Source organism: Melanaphis sacchari, unplaced genomic scaffold (assembly GCF_002803265.2).
Source record: "Melanaphis sacchari strain LSU unplaced genomic scaffold, SCAv2.0 Contig20_pilon_pilon, whole genome shotgun sequence".
Taxonomy (NCBI): domain Eukaryota; kingdom Metazoa; phylum Arthropoda; class Insecta; order Hemiptera; family Aphididae; genus Melanaphis; species Melanaphis sacchari.
This window is the reverse complement of record NW_020271042.1, coordinates 2,577,242-2,593,511: the sequence shown is the minus strand read 5'-3', so window position 1 is coordinate 2,593,511 and position 16,270 is coordinate 2,577,242. Positions and strand designations below refer to the sequence as shown.

The window sequence follows — 16,270 nt, the reverse complement described above, 5'->3', positions numbered from 1 at the left end:
TTAGGTACATATTCAAAAGAAAAATGACGGATCTTTATAAGCGATCATCCTGGAAAGTCTTATTTCTCAAGTAACAGGTTGAGCATTGTGATAGAAAAAAAATAAGAATAATTGTTAGTGTTTCGAATTGATTTATTTATATTAATAAGTGTAAGAAGGGAAGAAGGGGAATAGACTTAGAGAATTTTTGATGAAAAGAATATTGTGTAGATAACGATGATATTATATTATGTGAATATAATACGTACACTATTATTAAGTATACACATTGACTAACAAAAAATGAAAATTTCAATCAAGGTGGCATTAAAGGATAAAATGAGAAAGAAAAAGGTAAGAACAGGAGCCGGTCAAAACGATATTTTATAAACCAATATGGTTCTAATACATTCAAATTAAAAGGTTTATGGGAGGTGTAATAAAGTTACATTTAATACTGCATTTACTCGCAGAACAGGTACAAATACACCGTACAAATGAATCTATAGCTGCTTTAATGCTCAAAATTAATTGTTTATTATCAAAACGGTTTATTATTAATATAATTAAGTATATTAAAAAATTGTTATTCTACATAACTAACCGATCAACGACGGTTACTGATTCATCGATTTAATAATAATTTATGTTTTGAAAATGTATACGACAAAGAATAACTCACCCATTTGTGTATTATAATATACGCAGTGCGTAGGTGTAGGTAAATGGCATATAGGAGCACACACACTTGTGAGCTCACACGCGAACACATGCGCAAGGACGTATATATTGTTATTTATGCATATTTATTGTCATTGTTAAGCACTATACATAAACGCATATAAATATAATAATGATTATTATTAGTGCCATTGAAAAGGAAAAAGTGAGTATTGTGTATTACGGAATAAACTTTGCGAGCCGAATTCAGACAAACAATGCAGGGTCGCAGCACTCAGAGCGCTTAAAAACTTTTTCTCATCAATCAACTTTACTCTGTATAGTGCACACGTTTATCGCGTTGCATTTAGATTTATGAAGAAAATAATGTGTAATCTCGTTTTTTGATAGAAGTTCATTTATATAAAATAAAATTTATAATTTTTTTTTATTAACCCGGCTTCGCCCGTGTGTGTTTTTGTCTATACATTTCTCAGAATAATTCATATCTACACGCCGCATGGCCGGTATAGGTATAGGTTGCAGGTAGCTGGAACTAGCGCGGCTGGCCGCCACGCCGCACAAAATTAATTAACGAATTTATTAATTAGTCCACTTAAACACAAAATTGTTTTAAATCCTTTCTCATGATAAAATATATGGTGAAAGTATTAGAGGAACCATTATTCCAAATTTCAAGTTCGTAGGTTAAGTAGTTTTCGAGATAGAGCGATCAGTAAGTGAGGTATTTGGATTTTTTAAGTATAGATAATAATAACATATTTTTTTTCATCACAATTAATGGAATTAGAAAAATATTTTATATCTGAACACGAAGCTAAAAACTACAAAAAAAAAAATTAATTAATAATAATGTTGATAATCATAATATAACAATTAAATAAAAATAAACCTTCTACAAGGTTAGCGTGTCCTTTTTATATTTTTATATAATATGTAAATTATATTTAACTCTTATTACAAGATTACAAGAAATATGTGCGGCTGTGTGATCCAGGCGTACTACGACTAAAACTTTTGAATTCTCGTGATAAGATAGTCACCGATAAGTCAAAACAAAAAAAGCAATAAACATTACTGTGGTAATTTCACTCGATGTATTAATAGGTTCATATTTCAAAAGCATTATTTTTAACAATATTATTTTATTATAATATATATTTTATGCCATAACTGCGCAAACGGACAAGAATGATCGATCGAAATTATATATATATATATTATATAGTTTGATATTGAAAATAATAATAATAAATAATATTATGTTTCAGACGCCAATTTCTTATGCACGTTTTAAACGTGATCCGTCCCTCTCGAAGTCCATACCTACACACGTTATGAACGGTAGTGACGGCATAAGTACGACAGTAAATTGTGCATACATATAAATGTATGATATTGGAATCGACTGTACACACACACACATACACATACAATAAACCTACACGTGCGTGTGACGTGTACACATTAAACATATACCTACTGGCTGTGTCGCATTGTAAATAGCCTATTCGTTCGCAGGGAAACTGCAGCGAATACATTATTTTTTTTTCATTCCACACGGATTTCAACGGCACGTTTCGCGCGTATATATACAATATACATAAATACAAAATGACAGAGTCGGATAAATTTATACGACACACACACACATACACAACAATTCTACAGTGCCTTAACTTTATAGCCCCCACCTGATAAATATATTACATAAACAACATTATATAAAAATAGACATAATAACGATTAGTAATTTCGGATTTTCATTAAAAGATTTCTATTAGGTTGAGTAAAAAAATTATGAAAAATAACTTATTCATTTCAAATTTAAATAAACCGGAATACTCTATGAATTACAGTAACTATGGCTCTATCACTATACATAGTAATAATAGCATTATAGTATATTATAATATGTAGAATAAAAAATAATTAGGATTTCGATTATATCAATAAAAAGAAGAGTTAATATCGGGCACGCGTATACAAACATTCTGTGTAATATAAAAAATACGCTGCTGGATTGTATATTTTTCCCTCTGTTTTCTCGGCAGTCTTATTGCCTATTTCGCGGTCTTTCAGATAATAAAAAATAAGATAAACTGTTACTATATTTGCTTTCATTTTTATTTACCCCCATATGTCAGAGTGAAAAAAAAAATGTTTAAGGTACAAAAAATTAAATTTAAAATATCATTTCATGATTGTACTATTTTATATTTAGTTTCTATATTATGTAAAACTACTATGTTTTTATTTTCATCCTTATCAACTATATAATATTACTCATAATGTATTTTTTCAACTTATTTATAAGTAACATGTATATAATATTTATATCACATTTTACAGTCCACTTTTTATCTTCTCGTCACTAGTTACAAAACTATAAAACTTTTAGACAACACTCATCAGTCGACGATTTTTTTTTTGTGAATATTTTGTCGTTTTTATGGCGTATCACGATTTTTATGGTCTTATATAATATTAAAATTTTTTATATATTTTGAAGTGCTATAAAATCCTACACCTAATTATTAATGGTTGTAATAATATATTTGAATATTTTATCACAAACAGCGATAAGTAACTACAATAAAATATTTTTTAGACGCTTACAACTAAATATTGTTTTGAAATGATAAATAATGTGTAGCGCATTAAAACGTCCTATGTTATATGATTCGTTATTATATATTATTAAGTATTATATTTTGTTCTTATTATACTAAAATGTTGGTCAATGGCCAAAATAAAAACAGCTATACTACTATTTGGACAACAATATTAAAATTTACAATTTTGTACGTTGAATATGATATATACATAGTTAGAAATTACATACACGAAATAAATGAAACCGATTATATTATAAAGCCATAATGAAATGAAGAATGAAATACTCAAATGATTTACAAAAAAGGATAATATTATTACAGTTATTACATATATATCGGATATTTGTATGAACAATGAACAATGATATCATACAAATAAAATAATTAATTCGCACTAATTTAGACAGTAATCGCATAATTCAGGTAGATGTATTATTTATTCTTTTTTATTTAATACAATAATTAAGATTCTAAGTTCTAGTGAGTAGTGGTTATTATACAACAATGATAAACAGTAATTAGTTATATTTCCAAGCAAATAACGTCCACTGCTACTATATTATATGCTGCAGGTATAATATAATAAACTTTACTTGAGGATTACCATATTATTATTTAGTACAACCAAAAATAGTTTTAAACACGCCTATTATACATAATTATATGTATATTATATGACGCATAATATACCAACGAAATATCGGAATTGATGGCAAAAAAATTAATTAACTTTTATCGATATTTGCATTTTTCATAAAAATCAATCCGGGCAAAATAATTCTGCGTCGTTGATTTCTCAAACAAGTTTTTTTTTAACGTATTCAACATTATTATTACACGTTCAAAAGTTTAAACATAATAATATACAGTTTTAAATCTTAAAAAAACATAATTCAAACCTTGGCCCGAATCCCGCATTCTAAAAATTAAATTGTATTAAAGTAATAAATAAAAATATAATTTTCTAGGTAACATAACACCAAATCAGTTATTTATTTTATATTTTAAGGGTTAACCGTCACTATTAAGCCTACATATATATAATGCATTTAATATGAATTTATTAGAATATTGACGGTAAAAAAAGTAAAAACCACACAGCCTTCATGCACTGTTAATTAACTATAATTTATTACGATTCAATGGTTATATAATATACTATTTTTTATGATTGCACGAATTTGAATAATAATTAATTTTTAGTGTTCAATCTAATAACATGTTAGTATACAAGGTATTTAAATTGTTAAAAAACAATTTTGTTTTAATTTTGTCGAGCATAGAACATAAAAAAGTATACATATATGTGCTTACAAAAACCTAACTACGAATTTGTTATATAGCACATTGTTATGATTACATTTAGTTATATATGGTTCTATTTCATTAAACTAAAATATTTTTATGATATGGAAATATAAAAACTGTTGTTTGGAGTATGATATACATTATGATGTATGTGTTTTATCTAGTATTTACCAAAACGTGGCGAACACAAATTAAGCTAATTCAAATAGATATTTTATTTAGAGTAAGCATATTACTTGAGCTTAGTAACTGTTAAAAATTTGTATATTAAAATAATTTTCCAAGCATAATTAATTTTGTTTTATATACAATAAAATAAATCATAAATATAAGAAATTATACACAACAATATTGAATTATTATAAAAAAACAAAATTATTGACATAGTACAAAAAATGTCTAAAAAACATCTAAAATTCCAAACATATGAACAAACGACCTACACTTGTGTATTTAATTTTAACTACAAGTTTATTCATTAATTTTGAACTCATATCCCAATTTAAAATGTAAGTAAATACATGATATTATTTACAATAAAAGCATCACAATGACACCAACAACATATTTTCACCACAAAATGTTACAGAACAGACAGAACCAGTTTAGATTAAATCATTGAATATTATTGTACTTAAGCATCAACATATTTTTATTTTTTTTATAGATTATATCAATTTTAATCGTAACTCACGTTTTACCACGAGTTGGATAAGTAGATATCTAATATTAATAGTTAATACAATAGCGATCGTTATTTAAAACATGTTATTCTGTTACTTTAGAGTTTAGATTAAGACTACTTTATATTTGAATAACAAAATAGATTCGTCTCTGATAACCCGGGGTGAATATAATGTCGTTGCCTGAATACAAAATAAAGCTGTTAAACGTATTGAAAAATATTCGCATAAAATTTAATCCATACTTGGTTTAAATATTTTAATGAATCGACTTTATAAGGTTCACGGTTTTAATTACAAGTACCATCGACCCTCCAATTGTTTATAAAATATTTATAAAAACTCGAGGACTTTTGTATCGGGGCATAGTTAATTCAAAAGTATTTGACAGTTGTTAGTTGAACATTGAAATATAATTCATAGGTACATGTTATAATGAACACATTGCAATGTATCTTCCGTTGTTATGTCGTTGGGAAACACATGAAATTACACGCTTGTGGTAAACTATGGGTAAATATGTCAAAAGTATCCATGACTAAATGCACGCTCATAATGGTATTAGTCATTTTCATTAAAACTTTAACTAGTATTTTCAGTGTTATTATATTCCGTACCAATATAATATAGACGAATGACAGCTTGCTCGCAATAATAATATGTATAACTAATTGCTTCGTTTGTGGAATAACTTTTGGTTTAAATATATACATGACGTACAAAACCACTTGTATTTAGTTGTTTTTAGCGGTATGTTATATATTTAGGTACGAAAATAAAAATCAATAATTTAATTTTAATTATATAGATACATTGAATGCATTAACATACTATTATAATTCGACAACTGAATTCATTATAAAATAGTCAACATTTAGGTATATCAGGACAACGGTTATGTATATAGATTTCAAGGATACTTGCAATGGGATGTTTCAAAATAGACAAAAGCAATAATCGATACTTGAAAAATTTACATTATAACAGCTTAGTCACCGGTAGAATTGTTTAGAGGGCAGTCAACGAACAACTTATCTTAAATACGAATTTTGTCGGGAGCGCTCATTAGCTCTACACGTAAAACCTGACAAATAGTTGATGGAGAAACTTCAAGAACATAAATCAAAGTAATGACAGATAGATGAATATTTTGGTAAGGAATTTTCGAGAAAACATGTTTAATAAAATAGACAAATAACTTGCAATAAAATAATAATAAAATATACATTGAATCTCTTCTTAATAAGCTTTCTACATCGAAAAATATAGAACATTTTTACCGTTTGTTAAAATTAAAAAATTCTAAACCAGATACTTTTTTTTTATTTCTAAGACGGATTTTATTTTATATATTTACAGTATATCAATTGCTTACTAAATGATTATAGGTAATTTTTTGGTAAGCCTCACAATATACCTAACTCACAGAGAAATCTGTAACTGTTTCCTAATATTTTTACAATGCATAAGATCTTATGTATAATAGTTTTTATTTAATAAAACAAAAATAAATAAATATTTATTAAATTATTATTATTATTTAAATTTATATTATTACTCGAAGCAAATCAATTATAAAAATATAACATAGCAGTTTAAATTTGAATTGATCAAGCGTAATCTCAATTGACACACCAATAAAAGTACAGAAAAAGATAAAAAAAATGTTACTATAATCATATATTATCTTTATATTTATAATATTAAAAACTATCTCTAACGAGAGAACGCATGGCATGCAAACTGTACGTCGCGACTCGCGACTGACCAGTATTCTATCTCCTCTTCGCTTACTACGGCGGCCGATGCTCAGCGTGTATACAACATATGGATTTTTAAATAAACATATTTTCTACGTAAAATAAATTTCTAGGTTTAAAAACCAAAAGAATATTATAGGGGGTAAAAATAAATAATTTGTAACAAAACATCAAAAAAAAAAAAAAACACAAGCGTAAGGCTAAACAAATGAGACAACAATCAGTTAACTTTTTTTTTAAACTGTTATGTAAACTGATGTAAGCAGATAATCGAAAACACTACTACCACTATAATTGAGTAAATGGTGGAGGAGACATGCGCAATGCAGAACGTGTTTTGATAAATAAGTCGTACGTTGGACAGAGTTTAGTAGGTTTTATCATAACCTTGATAACATAGATGAAATGGTTTCCCTTGAAATTATAGTAATCAAAATAAAATATATTATTCTGTTAAATATTAAAACATAATTTATGAAAAACATTTAATTAGTCCGTTCAATTATATAGTAGTTAAGTAGGTTTATAAATAAATTTTATCTAAAATAATTATCTAAATACATAGATTATTATAGATAAAAAAAATTATTAACATATAAATAAATTATGTTGTTTCTAACAAGTATAAAAAATTATAGTTATATTTTATAACAATTAAAATAAATAAAACAATGTACAATTACATTTATTACATAGAAAGTAATTAAAATAGCACTTTATTCTATCCTTTGTAAATATAGTTATAATTTAAATACCTATATCTAATTCTTAACCATTATTATTAGGTAGTATTAAATAAAATAACAATTTTGTTTATTTAAATAGTTTACTGCATATCAAATAAAAGTCATTATACAGATAGTTATATTTTTTAAGGATTATTAATGATTTAAATTATAATTTATGATTAAAAAGTTATAAGCGTAAAACAATAATTTGAATGACAATACGGTTACATTAGAATAGCGTGTGTAATAAAGGTTACATTTAAAATTAAAATTAAATACATTATGAGTAAGTAAAATGTGTCGAACATATTTAAAGTTTTTTTGAATTCGCGCCATTGTTAGCTTAATTAATAAAAAATAAATAATCACTAGTTGACTGTATAGATACTTAATTACCTATTCGTTTTTAATATATTTTTTTTTTCATTTATGAATGTAATTAAATAATAAATGGAAACTACAAATACGATTCAAGGAAGTATTACGTAAGTACTTGATTAATCATTTCAGAGTAAGATAAATTATGTTTTTTAGGAAAATTATTATATTTCCCTTTGTTTATTTTTATCCAGCTATTAATTTTAATAAGTATAGATGATTAGAAAAACAATGAAGTTTAAAATTGATTAATTAATATTTTAATTTAGGCTTTAAGCGGATTTCAATTATGTAATACAAAATAACTATGTATAGGTGCATCATTGTTATTACTTATTATTAATTTATTTATTAGTTATCACTTATTAGTTTATTACCTATGATCAATAAAGTATTAATACAATATAAATAACAATACATTCTAAATTATAGAATAAACATTTTTGTACGGTTTAAATGTTTTAGATTAAGCAGTTGATTATGAATCATACTATACATCGAAATCCATTTTTTAATTTTGTAGTATATGCAATTGTCTGCTTTATTGGTACATCTTTTTTATTACTAGATAAAATATATCTTACACTTTTTTTTATTTTACAGGTATCAATTATACAAATAAATTATTTTATACTGCTTTTTGATATTAAATTTAAGTATATTATGTATATTGTAAAAGATGAACAGAAATAGGTTAACAAAAATAGACATAAGAAATATTACAATTTACAACGAAATATATAGTGTACATAGTAAAAAAGACAATCTTTCATTTAAAATGTGTTATTAACTAGTTTTAAACATTTGTTTTAACTGTATAATTTACTGAGATAATATGCGGTTGACAATTATAACAATTTTGGATAAAGTAAATGCATTCTAACAATATAACGATTAAAATGAATTATTAATGAGGGGATCCAAAAATGTTAGTCAGATTTTTTTACGAATGTAATAACTTTTGTTATTTAAATAAAAGCCCTGTTACATAAATATGCACTATAACAATAATTTATAATTAATTGTCATACTAAAAATTAGTTGGCGAGAACAACTTTTTGTTTAAATTACTTGTTCACGTGCGTGTTGTAGAATAACACAAAGTATTGTGAAATTAGTAACAAAGAGGTAAAAATATTATGTACACTAGTTGTATCATTTTATTAACACAAATTTCCATACAATGAATGTTAATGATTTATTCAAAACATTTAATTTCAAAATATAACCTATACTTATATTTTAAACATAGTAAAGTATGTGACGTTTTAATGATTTTATAAAATAAATAGCAAGAATTTAACAATAAATATTCTAAAATATATACTTAAGCACACGATATTTCTTAGATTTTATTCATGAAATAATTTTATCTACTATAATGAAAATATAAGCGAATAAAAAAATTAATGAATAATTAAAAACCTACTCGAAACATAAGTTTTTAGACACACAATGTGCGTGGAGATCTGAATTGTATATTACTATCGGCTAGAACGCGAGCACTAAAATCATACCAAATATATAGTTATTTTTAAATTAATAATGGATATATACCTACATGTTTCAATTGAACTCACGATTTTTTTTATATTTATGGAGAAACTGTTGTCCGCCACTCATTCAACGCCAAGTCAAAACTATTGAGCAAATATATACTCGTATAAATATATACCTATTATTATACTGTAGCACTTTTAAAGTCCGAAATCGGTCCTTTTAGGTTCATACTAAAACCTTTTAAATAATTAATGCTTTAAAATGCACTAAAAAAAAAAACACTGCAGAAACCTTTGTGTGCGCGCCGCATGTATACATAAAACCGAGTGCGGTTAGAATATTTTAATTTTTATATTCTAAATAAAAAAAAACGTGAATACACACAAACATACACAGAAGAAAAATAAGAAAAAAAAACCAAATGGATAATGGACTTGTAATAAAAAAAATAGTGTTTGGGTTGCTTAGTAAATATTTGCCTTTCTCGCGGGCTCGTAAAAATATTATGTAAACATTTTCGGGCGGAAATGCTTGAAAAATGCCTGGGTGGTTTCTCAGGTGCATGGAGTAAAATGTAAACACGCACGTACACTGCACACACCTAACCTACCTATAATGCACCTATATACGACGGCATTCGAGGTATCGCATGGCTTATGTTTGCCGCGTGTGTTCAAGACGACGCGATCCACAGATTACAATGACACTAATAATAAGAACGAAGCGCCTATTGTCTTTTTACTCGGCGCACAAATCGGAAGAATATAGTGTTTCATCTACCTACAACCTACCGTGGTATATGTCCCGAATAAGGTATTTAGTTTAAATTTATATCTGTGTCGTTAATACTGTTATTATTATATTTTTAACAAAACAATGGATTAGTCAAGGTGGTAAGTGTAGACGGTGTACAATATAATAATAATATATAATAGTGATGATGAAAATCGTCTCGTCAATCATTTAGTGGTCTTTCCTCATCGTCGTCGGTACTCCCACCATCAGACTAATAGAGATAAATCACGTTCAAATAATTACAATCTATACACACGCGCACTCCTGCTCGTGAGCACATACTGTATACTGTATAGCGGAGTCGGAGAAAAAAACCTCTTGTCCTTTATCATAACACAATTCACTCACGACCGATGTATATAGGTATTCAGATATACATTATTATTATATATATTTTTTTCCATGAACAATATTAATTTCCTGCGCGCCATATGGGTTCCCGGGGCTTTGATTCAATTTACAGCTGGGGCTCGACAACTATACGGGGGCTCCTTTTCGTGTAGTATAGTTAACCCAATAATATATATATATATATATAATAATGAGAGCCCAGGGTCATTTACCCCCTCGCGTTGTTGTGCATGTGCGGACGTCAGCAGAAGCCCCACGCGGCGCCCGTTACCAACCGCCAGGAAGGACGTTCGAGTATAGGAGGGACGGTGATAATGAGGCGGTAGCGGAGAAATGTAAAGGGCAACGAGAAGAAATCTTACAAGTAACTCACGTAAAGTGTGTATTCAACGGTGTGGCGTATACGGGTCGTGGGCCGACGGAAGAGGGGCAAAGCACACTCGGTTTAGAAATTAGGAAGCCAAACTTTTTTTTCGTTTGGATGATTGTTATATACATATATATAATACGTATGAGTGTGTATATGTGTTTATATTAGACCAGAATAAACCAATACTAACCAATACTTCTGTCTGTGAAACTTTACAATGCTCGCCGAATCAAATTGATTATATTGTAGGAGATTCTGAGTGCACACATGTGTGTAGTGAGCACGCGGTCACGGAAACACGTAAATAAACAGATGAACCTCCCCTTACTCCGAAAACACTAGTTCACTGTAGAATATGTTTCCGAGCGAGATTTATGATGAAACGTTCTCGAGGTTAAACTAAGACCTAAGTTATTCGAATTGATTCTGCACCACACCAAGTAACTCGAACAAAGTTAGACGTATTCGTTTGGAATGGTTTTAACCGATCTCGTGCGCGTACACGTTTATAAACATTTTACATATATATGTATATACATCTAACCGCTTTATTATTACCTAGATGTATACCGGAAAATAAATTATACATAACAAAGGCGGGTTCGCATCTTAAATCTAACGTCAGAGAATAAAATCCAGAAGAAACGTTGAATTGTTATGGTTTCCTATTTCATTTGACCGTTATGTATAGCCAGAGTGCTCGAGTTGTGTGTTTGTGAAGTTTACTCATTCGTTTGTATTATAGAATTTAATATGGGCATATCAGGCACTTACCGAAACGGGCCTCCCTCGTTGAGAAGGACCTAAAAACAGTTACGTATAAAATGTAGGTACCTACGCGTATACGTATACGTGTGGTCAATTTCGAGGGGGCGTGTATGTGAAAGTCAGAGTTTAATAGGACCCGAACAATGTTGTTTCTTTACGAGAGGAAAAAATAAAAATCAATAGGGGTTTGCTTTGTTTCTCGCGTGAACACCACCTTTATATTACATAGTATATATACCCGAAGGGGAAGCGGTGAAACATGAGAAAGTACCACTTGAAATCTGGTCTAATGCATATTATTTTTCATGTGATGCATCATAATCCACTGGAAGTCATTATAATTGGCCGGGAGAGCACGGAACGTTATACGAGAACCGGCAGTTTGTGAGACAAAGGAACTAGTTTTGTCATCGACAGACAATCGCCATAGGGATACCTACATGTAAAGAGAGGCATTATAATATTACATTATATATTGGTCCCTACTCATAAGTTCACATGTGCAACGTAAGATAATAAATAGATTTAATATACGTGCTACGTTTTTTTTTCTTTATAATAATATAATAATATACATTGTAAACATGATAATATTATTTATATATATATATGTGTGTGTGTGTATACATAAAGTCGCTAAGTATTTTTTTATAGTATCACTTTTCACTTACCTACGCACGTGATAGTTCAACAATCACTGCAGATCTCGATCAATATGGAATAGGTAGGTGTCGGTCTACAGTATTTACTATTTAGGACGAATATATATATATAATAATATATGGTATATTATTATGGTGTAGGCAAGGTAAATTGTATACGTCCGTGTATTTGCTATGGAAAAATAAAACAAAAATCATAATATAATTAATATAATATTGTAAATAACGTTATTCAATTTAAACATATAGCAGTATAGCAATGATATATATTACGTGCAGTGTAAATTATATTCGTAATGTAGTACACACAAAATAAAATGTATGAATCTATGCATTATTTTCGGGAATCTATATAAATAACCTATGAGTATTAGTGCTAGTTTATTTAATTTAAATCGCTGACGTTAAAAACTGTAACATTTCTTTATATAAAAAAAAATCATACTGCTATAAATATAAATAAAACATTTTTCATTGAATAATATTTCACACTAATACACACAATAAATTATTAATTTTTATTATACCCATGACCTATATAATTAGAGAAATACTCGTAAAGTTTGTATACCTAATAATTAAAATCTAAATTTTTTGTTTTTTATATACAACACTTAAGTACAGTTTTATATAAGTAAAAATAACAATAGTGATATAATATACCCTTAATACAAAAGATCATTATACTTTTAATTTCTTTTTCAAACATAACGCGGTGAATAAACACATTAAAAATGTAAATTCATAAAATATAATACGTTTTTAATTATATAACAGTCAACTAGAAGAAAAATTATTACATTAGGTTTTTATTCGGAAGTTTACCCTTATACATATGTTCAATTAAAAACATAATACTAGAAGTTATAATTTTATAAGAACCTATTGAATTTTGTAATAATAAAAATGAATTAATATTGTTTTATTTTTATTTTCTACTATTTTCACAATATTTTATAATTATTTCTAGACCAAAAAGCTCGATTAAATCCTTGAAATAATTAATCGTTTCATTTTATAGGAGGATAACCGTAATCTTTTTTCGCTCAAAGATTAATGTCGACGCTATACCCATTGCAGTCGTAAAAATAAAACTTATCCAATTAATTGCACTATTAAAAGTAGAAAGATAATCTCTCTTACAGCCAAAACGTCTAATATCAACTGGATACATTCAAAATTGCTCGTTAAAATATAAATATACACACACGCGGGGCCCATTCTGCGTAGGACAGGCTGCGTATATAATATAAAGATAATTAGTTGTTGACGACAAGTCATATACGCGAATGTGTATGTGTGTGTGTAAGCGTTTTTAACCACACTATAAGAGATGAAAGTAATGTTATTTTTGGAGACGGCGCATACATTCTGTGGTTTAAATTTCAAAACGGCCGTAAAGCACTAACTGTTATACATGAAACCATAAGAACAACGAAACTGAGAAAAAAACTTTTGATGTTTTGCAGCTCGTAAATATATATTTATAATGTAATATTATTAGGCATAGCGGATGAAAACTATTTTCCAGCGACAGTCATATAGTATAACATATCCATTGATATAATCGCCATAGAAAGATTTTATTTTTATAAGTTCATTCGTATACATTTAACGCACGTTACCTATATTAACATTTGATTGTTACTACCAAAGACTGAATTCTACGTGATGCATATTAGATGCCAAATATACACTTGACGCCTGTTCTCTGTCCGGGATAAATTATATATAAATTGACAATATCGCATTAAAATCATTAATTTTTATTTACTATAATAAAAATCGAATTCGCTTCGTTATCATCATACACTTTGTTTATAGTAGATTAAAACCATAAACAGTTCTATAAATTAAGAAATATTACAACTTATCAAATATTTTATAATATATCAAATATACTATACAAAATATTATATTTATAGTATTATCAAGCAGCTTCATTAACTATAATATAGGTAAACCTATCAATAATTATTTAGAATTTTGAGTAATTAATTTAAGATCTAAACCTTTTAACGTAATAGAAGTAAATAATTTTGAATACGTAAAATGTTATATTTTAATCATATTCTATACTCGGTTATGACTTATTACTACATTTAAACACATAAAGTTACATATAACTTAAATACGGTTAGGGGAGAGGATTACTAACCCATCTACGCATATACAACACTTCCTCCCCAAGCCCCTGATTTATTGTACTTGCTTATTACTGCAGTAGATTGTATTTTATTTATATAAACATATGGTTCTCAAATATATTATTTTGTATACTTTTTACGGTTTATACATAAATTATAAGTATGAAGATACACACTAAAGTGTATGTTATAATTTAGCCTATGGTGTTGGATTAATGGATACATAACTATAAATATATAAATATTACACAATACAACACATATTAAATTGATAAATATAGTATATAGGCGTTATAAATGGTATGTACGCTAACTATATACTAGCACGTTTATATGTACACATAATGACTTAGCTGTAAACCGACTCATATGCAGGGACCATTATAATCATCGATTATATAAACAACATATACATGGCTGTATATATATATATATATATAATTTCTATAAATCGCACACCGCAATAGAAAATGCGATGCGCCGTGCACGATAAGAATCAACTGCCGTTATATAAGGCGTAGCGACTACCAGGCACCCGCCAACACATCGTAAGTGCGCTTTGTTATCGGAACTTGTTGGAAACTTTAGCGGTTCAATTATAAACAAATTTTATCTACAAAGTACACACCATATATAGCTTGAACACGCATACACATTCACAACCGCTGTATTTGTTATTATTGGAATCGCTGTAGGCACTAGTCGGTCCTCGTCAGCTGTCGAAGTGTGTGTTAAGGACTGTGCGTGTCGCAGTAACAGCTCTAGGATCTATGAGGGGGAACATCATTAAAACATAAACAAACTGATAAGAGCGATTGATTCATTAAAAATAAACTTAATGCGACTCGTGTATACACCTACTTTAAAAATGGTCAAATTTTGTCAAAAACTTACATTTATGAACTTGTCGTTTTGATTTCATGTTCTACTCCATTTTCACAAGATAAGAGAAAAATCCCATGCCAAATAAGTTTAAATGTATGTACAGCAAAATAGTGGCAACCAAATAAAGAAAAAAAACGTATCATTAAAAAACCATATCTGTACCTACATTACTTTGCTCTGCGCAGAATATAAAATAACCTTTCATATAAACCATCATCACACTGTAAAATACGAACATCAACAAAAACATTTTTGAGATGAAAAAATGTACCTACTCTAAAAAAGACAATACAATGTAATGCGGCAATGAGCTACATAATTTTTAAAACACCACTCCGATGACATCACGTATTTAGGAAAACCATGCGTAATGACGATTTCGATATCGTCGTCCATGAATTTTTTATTATATGCTACCTGTTCATGCAAGGTAATATTGTACAAACTATAGTATATAATACTATATAGTCTCAATGTATACATCATCACACACATATAGATCATACTGAGCATTACGGATCATCACACTTGATTTGAGCATGTCGTGTTTTCTAAACTGCAGTATTGTACTTCGTTTTGGTTCATATAATATGATGAGTGCCCGCAACTATATTAGTATAATACTATACTCATATACATATATTATACCATGTACGA

General features: G+C 28.0%; 1 protein-coding gene across 2 annotated transcripts in view; it reads right to left on the bottom strand.

Annotated features, from left to right (window-relative positions):
• LOC112593601 (protein UXT homolog) overlaps positions 1 to 16,270 on the bottom strand; it is a 67,980-nt gene that overhangs the window by 34,513 nt on the left and 17,197 nt on the right. The window contains exon 2 of one of the 2 annotated variants that reach the window (XM_025338079.1): positions 12,591 to 12,753. The exons of the other annotated variant lie outside the window; for it this stretch is intronic. The gene's annotated coding sequence lies outside the window, so the exon portion shown is untranslated. The remainder of the gene's footprint in view (positions 1 to 12,590; positions 12,754 to 16,270) is intronic. 2 annotated transcript variants of the gene reach the window in all.